The sequence below is a fragment of the Xiphophorus hellerii genome, chromosome 6 (assembly GCF_003331165.1).
Source record: "Xiphophorus hellerii strain 12219 chromosome 6, Xiphophorus_hellerii-4.1, whole genome shotgun sequence".
Lineage (NCBI taxonomy): Eukaryota > Metazoa > Chordata > Actinopteri > Cyprinodontiformes > Poeciliidae > Xiphophorus > Xiphophorus hellerii.
Window position 1 is genome coordinate 29395223 of NC_045677.1, and position 10298 is coordinate 29405520.

The window sequence follows — 10298 nt, forward strand, 5'->3', positions numbered from 1 at the left end:
CTGGGATTGATGAGCTGCTGAAGGACCTGGAGAACCTGCTGTACCTGGTAGAACAACCATCCAAAGAACTCCAGCAAGTTCAGCTCTGAATGGCTCATGAAATGAAAAAAGTGTAGGTGCGGCCTAGTCAAAGCCTGGACTCTACCATGGCCTTCATCTGTTCATTCCTACTGGAAACCCGTCCTATGTGTCTGAATTAAAACAATTCAGCAAAGCAGAGCGGGTCAGAGTTCCTCCACTGGGATTTAAAACTCTTTACTGGTTCTGCTGGTTGAACCCGGTTATCGGGTCGGGTGGGAATATTTCTTCTCACGGGAAAAACAGACGGTTTAAATTAACGGCTTTTCTTCTGAATAACTAAGATCATCATTTAAAACTGTTTCTGTATTTTTGTCTCAATAAATTCATCTGATGATCAAAATTATTGCACAACTGCACTGTGGCACATTTCTGTACATATATTTACAGATACATATCTGCATTTTTTGAATCTTGCAAGGACTGCTCTAAGTTGCTTTTTATATTAACAGCATTTTATATTTTATTTTTATTTTATCTACAACTACTACTCAGTGGTTGTTGTTATTGTGTCTCTATGCTGTAACTGCGAAGTAATTTCCCTGCTGGGATGAATAAAGTACTTCTATTCTATTCTATTCTATTCTATTCTATTCTATTCTATTCTAAAGCTGGAATTTTTCTTAACCCAGATTTTATTTATAAATTAATTTTTTTTACTAATCTACTCGTTAGTCCAGAACAAAGTCCACTACAGAACCTGGACTCGGCTCCACAGAAACATTTTAACTGGGTTAATCCATCGTTACGGCTGGAGCCGATCTGAATGCCGATCAATATCTGATCAATATACGGCTATAGAAATTATTTCTTTCTTAAATGATTAATACTTTTTATTTTTTCCAGATTATTTTTCCATACATTTTTGAAAAGTTTGTATGTAATTTACTTTTAAATGAAATGTAAAAGCCTTTTTACTTTTTTTACGTCATAATTTATTATTAAATTTTATCCTGAAAACAAAAACAAAAACCAGTTTCTAAAAATAAATCATATTTTTAATGACATTCAGAAGCTGAAAAACTGAACTTGGTTTCACAGAAAGATTTTAGATTCACTAAATTAAAACTGGTGTAAATTGTGAACATATCACAGAGTTTAATGATTTTATTCTAAAATACTTCTAGAAGTAAATATTTTATGAAGTTGTTCAAAGAGCATGTTTTCAAAAATTATTTTCATGATGAATTTTTTACTAATGAAAAAAATTACATTTCAACTCAGAAAGTGGCTTTGGACACATTTTAACTTCTACAATAAAACAATAAAACATTTTTTCTTACCTCAGTTTGGATCCAGAACCAAAGATCCAAACAGCGAGAAACACAAAACCTGCCGGCTGATTTCTGGTCTTATTATTTCCAGTTTTCCTCTATCAGTTTTACGTTTCGCTGGGTTTCAGCAGCCAGTAAATGAATCAGGAATATTTTGCATTAATCGGATTTTTCCCCCAGCTGCTGCGTGAACAGAGAACATGCAGCAGCTGCTCTGCTGATCCACTCTGAACTGTTCACAGCTGCGATGGTAAAATCAGTTTATTGATGTCAGGAAAATGTTTCTGCTGCTCTGAACTTAAAACGAGGCTCAGAAACTAAAAGTTTAATCACCTGACAGATTCACATCTCTGCTGATCAGATTATTTCTGGGTTTTATCGGTAAACTTTCTAACGTTTTAAACATTTGATCAATTCTGAAATGTTTTATACATTTTCTGTCTATATTATGATTTTCATTTGATGCATTTTCAACAGATTAAGCGTGATTGATCAAAAGCTAAAATAATAAACATCTTTAAAACTAAAACAGCTGAAAGTGATTTTTAGACCCATTTTGACATTTTAACAGTGAAATGAATAAATGTTGGTTCTTACCAGTTACAAACAGTTTGGTTCCGGATCCAAAGAGATATTCATCCCACAGTGAGACAGACTGATACAAAAACCCATCAGCTGTTTTCTGTTCTTACTACAGTCAGTTTAATGTAACACTGAGTTCCAGCAGGTATTAAATGTATGGTGAATATTTTACAGTAATTAGACATTTATCAGCAATATTAGCAAATGTTACCAGGTTAGAGTTACTGACAGTTTTCAGGTATTATAAACAAAATTGCACAGTAAATTTTGGAAATGTTTCATTTATTATTGATATGTCTGATGAATTATTTACCAACGATAGAAACTAACATGTAATTCCTGAATCAGCAGAAAGTGACTTTAGACACATTTTAACTTCTACAGTAAAACCAGTAAATGTTGGTTCTTACCAGTTACAAACAGTTTGGTTCCAGAACCAAAGAGAAATTCATCCCACAGTGAGACAGACTGATACAAAAACCCCTCTGATGCTTTCTAGTTTTATTATCTCCGTGTTTCTCTGTCAGTTTCAAGTTTTATCAGTTAAAACTGCTAAAACTGTCTAATTAATTACTGTAATTAGACAGTAATTACAGTCTAATTACTGTAAAAGGCTATTTTACAATAATTAGACTTTTACAGAATATATTGCAGAGTTAGAGTTACTGAGAGTTTACAGATACTCTCTAATTATTGGTTAAAATACTACATTTATTTCATAAAGTTGTCCTTGAACATGTTTCCCACATTGAATTTTAGCATTTAGTTAACATATAAAGAATATTTTATAGTAATATAGAGGTTTATCAACAATCTTAGCCAATATTACAGGGTCACTGTAATATTGGCTATATATATGTAGTATATATATATACTACATTTAGTAAATGTAGTATATATATTTATATATACTACATTTATTTTAGAATATTCTTGGATTTTTGAACATGTTTTTCATCAATTGTTGATATTTCCTTGATTCATTTTCTATTAATGATAAAAACTAACATGTAAATCCTGAAGCAGCAGAAACACATTAAACCATTTTAACTTCTACAGTAAAACCAGTAAATGTTGGTTCTTACCAGTTACAAACAGTTTGGTTCCAGAACCAAAGACGGAGTAAAGATACAGACTGCCATCATTCCTCCTCACAGTGAGACAAACTGACAAAAAACCTACCCTTCATGTAAGTTTTTGTTTTAGTTTTTAATAAACGTTTTTCAGAAATTAGTCTATTTATAACAACATCTGTCATGAGGTGCGGGGTGAGGTGGAGAGGCAGACGCTGAGGATCCAGGTTTAAGTGAAAAAAAACAGAGTTTAATGATGATAATGTCTGAATGTTCCAAACAGTCCAAAACCCTGTCAGCACAGCAGAGCGGGAAAACAAAGCTCAGCACTGGTAGCACAGGTACACGAATGGACATGAATGAAAAAACAAATGACTGACTGTTGGTAGATAAGGACCCGACAGAGACGCAGACACACAGGTGGCATTAAATAACTGGGAGGGTAATCACAGAAACGAGACACACCTGGGTACAATCAAGGGGAGGACAGGACAACACGGAGACTCAAAGACACAGGAAACTCTAAATAAACACAGAAAAACACAGATCCTGACAACATCAAAGATAATCTCCTCCAATAGTTACAGAAATGAGAACAAAGTTCAGCTTCTTATGAAATTTAAACCTGTTTCATAAAATTAATCATATTTCATTAATGCTTATCTCCACGGATGAAGCCCAGTAAGTGTTGGTTCTTACCGGTTCCATCCAGTCTGGCTCCAGAACCAAGCGGTACCAGTATCCTCCACAGAAACCGGTCTGCTGCTGAATGGGTCAGCTGAGGGGAACCGGTCCAGATGATGCAGCAGGATCAGATTTCAGCTCCATGATGAGTTTCTCTGATGTTCACATCAACATGGCTGCTGAAGTTGCTGTGAGGTTCTGAGTGGATCCTTGGCAGAACCATCAGAAATGTGCTGTGAAGGTCCAAAGTAGGTCTGAAGGAAGCTCTGCAGACATCATGTCTGAAAGCTCCCATCTCTCCCAGTGGGTCTCCTGGTTTGTTGGGACGTCGTCTTGCTGAAAGTCTTCAGTGTTTCAGTCTGAGCTGCAGCTGCTGAGATCTCCTGAGATCATGAATGCAGCATGGAGGTCTGTGGTTTCCTGGAGGCTGATGGAGTCATGAAGCTCACACTGATCAGGTGGGATGGAGGCAGCAGAGGTCACGACCTTTGACCTGCTGTGAGTCTGCTGATGTTCTTTACAGGCAGCGGCGGCTCCAGAGTTTTATTTCTGCAGATGCTAAAGGGGAGCAAAGCATTTTACTGAGGTTCTACGACGGATCTTTTTCTCCTATAGTTATCAACAGACGCATTAATATTATTTTAATTAGACTGATTTACGTTTATTTGACGTCAGCATGAAGCTTTGAGCCGTTAGCCAGATGACTTCCAGATAATAAATGACATTGTTTAGGTTAAAACATATTTATGACAAAGGAGAAACCAAGTATTGACTCTTTACAACTACGTCACTTAATCATTCGAAGCTCCATGTTGTAGATCAGAAGTGAGAATCTGAAGTATTGAACATGGTTACTGATGGTTACCTTCTCCATAATGTGATATTTCATATCTTTCTAATCATATTTACTTATAAAATATATGAACGTTAATCTTCTTACCTTGTATAAAGTGTTTGCTGTAAATCCTCGGTTCCACCAACAGCTGCCAGTCATTATGATTGACAGCTGATATCATCTCATCTTTCCTGGTTAAAATAAAAAGACAAGTTTGGTTTTGACTCTTGTCTGTCTGTGCAGCAGCTTGTGAGCATTTTACTGTGAAATCAACTCAATAAAAGTGAGATTATGAACCACATGTAGGTATTTTGACAGGCTTTATACAGGAGAGCAGGTTTGGACATCCAGACAGTGACGTCATGTGCAAAGAGTCATATTGTCATATTTGGTTTTATTTATTTAAATTAACTTGTTTATTTAATTGGCTAATTAACCAGTACAGGACCTGATTTACCTATCAATAAATGTTCTTATGATAAAAAATGTTATGTTTAAAACCGGTTACCTTCATACTGACTAACATTTGGTAGTTTGCTATGATAAACACTGTTAATATCGTCGAAGTCGGTTCATCTAGATAAAGGTCGTACACTTTCTGACAAATTCTGACCACCGATTGGTCAGTTGCTGACCAAAACCTGCAATGATTGGAGGAGGATCGCTCCTCGTCTGCATGGGGGCGGAGCCGGCATCATGTCAATTGTTTCCTGGAAGTGATAATAAGTTCAAATCCTCTTGTGTTTTTAACTCAGTATATAATAATTTCTTTTTATTTTGTGTCTTTTGATGAAAATGCAACAACAAATACTTATAAGTAATGTTACATTAATAAAAAAAACTAAATCTATATGTCCTGGTGGTGCTATGAGGAAGTTATGACTTTTCCATTGGAGCTTTATGGCGCCACCACTGTTTACAGGAAGAGGGGCCCTAAATCATTTTCTGCCTCAGGCCCCATACAACCTTGGACCGGCCCTGCATGATGAACATCTCTGCTGGATTGAAGAACAAACATGGAGATTTAATGAATGTGGTTCTAGAGACAGAAAAGGTTTTTCTTGTTTGGGTTTTAATAATCGTCACAGAGTTGGTTTGTTCTGGCAGCTCCAGGTTTTCTGATCTCTGATCTTCATTGTCAGCAGATTCACCTGTAGATCTGGATGTTTCCAGGTTCTGCATCCAAAAAATGAGACCTGGAGAAAACGTAGAGAAAGGATCAATATGGTGGTAAAGGCATCATGGCTCCACAGAACAGCATCAAGCTGCAGCACAACAAGGAGAGTCCACCAGTAGTGGTGGTCAATTTGTGTCTAAAATAATAACTAAAATGACTTTTAGTTATCATTTTGATAAATAAAAATTATATTTTTAGTTATTACTAACAATAATACATTAAGTCAGTGATTGATCTGGATGTTACTAAACCAAAAACCAAACAAATCAATTTCTGATTACATAAAATCTTGTCTGAGATTATCCATTATAAAGAAACAAAGGTATTAAAATTAATGTTTACTAGTAATTAAATCATCTCTTCAATCCAGTAACTCACAACATGAATTAAGATAATAAAGGTTGAAATAAATATAATAAAATGATGAAACATTAAAGACTAAAACTCAGAGAGTCTCTGTGTGAGATGGAGGTGAAATCAGTGAACCTGGGCTGTGGTTTACTGCTCTCTATGTCACAAACTGACATCTGATCATCTGGAGGTTTTTGTTCAGGCTGAAGGAATCATTTCTCACTGTGGGAACCAGAACCAGGCTTCCAACAGCCGCAGTAGTAGGAGGCTGAATGATCCAGTTTAACTTTTTCAATCTTCATCTCCCAGCCTTTCTGAGTTTGTTCAGCTGAAAAATCATTGATCTGAGGATGACTTGAATAACTTTTATCAATTTTACCATTACTCCTATCGATATCAAATATCACTCTGAAGGTTTCAGTTTCTTTTTTCTGGTACCAGTAAACATAACCACCACCACACTGATCAGTTCCTCCACAGCTGAAGGAGACGCTCTGCCCGGTTCTCCTGGTCAGAGTTAAATGGTCCTGAACCAGCGGTGTTGCCATGGCAGCCAGCGCTGTAGAGACACAGACAGACAGGTGAAGGTTAGTGTGACAGTGTTTGTTCCAGGTGGGCTTTGTTGGCTCCTGATTGGCTGGAAACACTCACCTGAACCCAGCCAGCACAGAGCAGCAGCTGGGAGGAAAAGCATTGTGTGCAGTGGAGTTTCCTCTGGTGAACCTGGGGAGAAGTGGCGCTCTGATGCAGCTGAGGCCAAACAAGGACGAGCTGAGAGATCAGACCAGGGCCACGTGGTTTCTAGCAGAGGAACCAAAGCTCCCATCAGCCCCTGCAGCCCACAGAGAAGAGGAGACTGCTGATTGGATAATCAGAGGAAGCTGCTGATTGGACAATCAGAGGAAGCTGCTGATTGGACAATCAGAGGAAGATTATGTTACATTCAGCGGCTGAACTGGAATCTGATGGATAAAATCAACCAGCAGGTGGCGCTGTTGGGTTAGATTAGACGTTAGCGACACTGAAATGTTTCTGATTCAGATTTTTATTGACAGTTTCCAGTCTGACCATCACAGCCACACCATCAAACAGACTGGGAACAACCTGCAGGTGGCGCTGTTGCTTTGCTTTAACTCCAGAGTCTCTGCAGAGATCAGAGTGAAATGAGTTCAGGAGGTTCAGGTTACTATTGTTACCTCTGTGGTTTTTTGATCATCACTTATTAATAACTATTGATTTTCCCAAGATAATAAATTACAACATCTGATTTTTAGCAGCTAACCAAACCTGTTAAATGTTTTTAGAAGTTTAATTATTAATATTTATATTATTTCTCATTTTGCAGCAGTTTGTCTCTCTGACAGTAAGAACAGATAATAAACTGAAGACATTGTTACTGAAATATGAGAAACAAAAACACAACCTGCTGCTGGCAGCATTGTTTACTTCTGCTGGAGGTCAGACTGATAAAAGCAAATGATTTGTCAATTTACCGCCCCCTGCTGGACCGGAGCAGATTACAGGCCTTTAGTGGGAAAAACTTCTTCATATCTCAACTATAAATTGTGATTTTCTCCAAATATGTTTTTCATTCTAAAGTTCACAAACATTCCTGTTTTAACTCAGCAATCTAATAAAGATCAAGGACTGGTTATCCTGAGGCCTCCAGGTGATATTTGCTGCAATTCAAATTATTTTAGAAAATTAAAAACCTTAAAAAATACAAATAAAAAAACTCAACACAAAGTTACAAATCTGTATAATTTATTTTCAGCACATTATTTCCATAAAGCAGATTATGACCCAGTTCTCAGAGACAAACAGGTTATTTGATCTGAGTGAGCAGAACCGAGTCGTTGAGGCGGAACCAGAACCAGAACCAGAACCAGAAGATTTTACTGAACTCATTTATCTTAACCTTTAACCCGAGGAAACAGTGAGACTGAACAACTTCAAGTGAAAAACACTCAATTATAGTTTTTATTTACAGATAGCAGGAGCAATACAACGGTCTAGTCAAAGTAAAGACTCTCATTAAAAAAGTTAAAGTTAGAGGAGGAAGGATACAAATCTTCTAGAGTCAATAGAACTTCTTAATTATTCCTTCATTGTAATTTTTCATCTTTTAATAGTTAGAGAGTAAAATATTTATCAGTTTAACAGAAAATGAACCCAAATGTTTTGGATATTATTATATTTCATATTAAATAAAATCCCTTCCTGTGAGTTTTTAATATTTTTAATCTGGACTTAATTTAAACGGTTCTGTGTCGGTATTAACCGGATCGTCGCTCTCAAGTTAGCATGAAGACAAAACTAACATTTCAGAGTTTATTAAAGGAATTAAATAGTCAGCATTTATGATGTAATTAATGAAGTTTAGTGTAATAAGTAATTTATTTGAGCTTCCTATGACAGACCAAGCAGCTTGGTGTCATAAAGAAAAAACTACATTTGACTAAAAAATGGAACAGAAATAGAAAACTGTTCTGTTGATTAATGGAGTCAGAAAACGTGACGTTGCTGTCAAGAAAATCCGAGCTCATCCCACTTCCCCATGCTGGAGATTTTAGTTTAACAGTAATAATAAATAAAGTTATCTTTAAAATGAATCACTCAAGTGACATCAAGGCCCAACAGTAGACTTAAGTGTCAATAAAATAAATCTGGTTGTGTGTGTTGTTTTTGTCTCATGCAAACTTTGCTTTAATTCTACTTTTTTCTATCTAATCATAAGAAATCAGTCAGTCAGAGAGAGTCATTAAACAGGAAAAGCAGGTTTCCTGGAAAAAGAGGAAGTTAGTTTCCAGCCTGCAGGTTTATAAAAATAAATGAGACTATTCCTTATTTTAAAGCATGAAAGTTTTAAAGAATGAAATCTAAACATTTTGAGTAATTTGATAAAATTCAAAGTAAAATACTTATATTAATATTGATTTACTTGTAATAATACTTACAGTTACATTTGTGGGAACACTTACAAGAAAAACAAGTAACTGTAACTTTGGTATTAAATAATTAGAATCATGGATTATTCTTGGTTTCTTTTCAGAAAAACATCTGTAATAACTCACATTAAGATTATAATAAGAATAATTAATAAGTTATGGTTACAAAATCATAAATGAATGATAAATCAGAGAAGCTAAAGAAAATAAATGTGATATAAATGTGATTTTGACATTGAACTTGAAATGGTGTAAAAAGGTGTAACTGCAATTAAAGATCACTGATATGTTGGAGGTAGAGAGTAGGTGAAAGGTGAACGGTTAAGGGAAAAAGGGGAACTAACAGGAGAGCAGAGATGACCAACGCCTTATTTAGAAACAGATTGTTGAACAACGTAAACGTTTCAGAGAAAATGTTGTGCAGGCAACAAATGTAGGAGGTTGATCAACCCTGAGACATCAGCACAGACATCAGGACATAATGTCTGTAAGACAGTGATGGATATGAGATCATCTGTCTAAGCAGTCAACCAATAAAACAAGCACAGCAACAGTGCTAGCCAATGCAAACGCACCAAAAAGGTGGATAAACCCTATAAAAGGTGGGAGCAAAAGAGGAACCTTTGGTTGGATGCTCCAGGCAGCTTCGAGCCAAGAGATGGACAAAGAACTCTGCAGCTGAAGAAGAGCCGGGGCCACGGAGCCGAAGACTGTCCTGCCATGGGGACCAACCCGTCAGGCCCGCAACCTGTGGCTTCAAATCGCACTTCTCTCATCAGCTGGGTTCAGACCCCAAAGACAAAGATGAAGATAAAGGCAAAGACAAAGAAGAAGAACTGGTGCCTTTTTTCCTGCCAGCACCAAGTCCTGTGTGACCTCACCATCCATGCGGAGAAGAAGCTCATCAGACCTACAGAGATTCCTGCCTTCATCGATCAACTTCCTCCTCCTGCTGCAGCACCTTCTTCATCATCAGGCCAGGTCTGGGGTTCGAAACGTCAAACTCCGTCCGTCTCTCTCAAAGGTTCCCTTTTTTAGTTCTTAGTATCAGCAGTAGGGAAAGATAGACTAGATGATTGATTTTACTTATTTGATTATTTCTGCTACTGAATTAAGCTGTACTGACCCTTGCAAAAATGCCTTACTAATAAAATATTTAGCATAAAGAAAATCTAAAAGATGTTGTGGACATTCAGTTAATGAGTCACCTTAAAGTTCTTTGATGGTTGTAAAATAGCTGTGATGTTTGATTCTGGAGAGGAAAAAGTGGAAAATGTTTTTAGGTTGCTGGTAGCC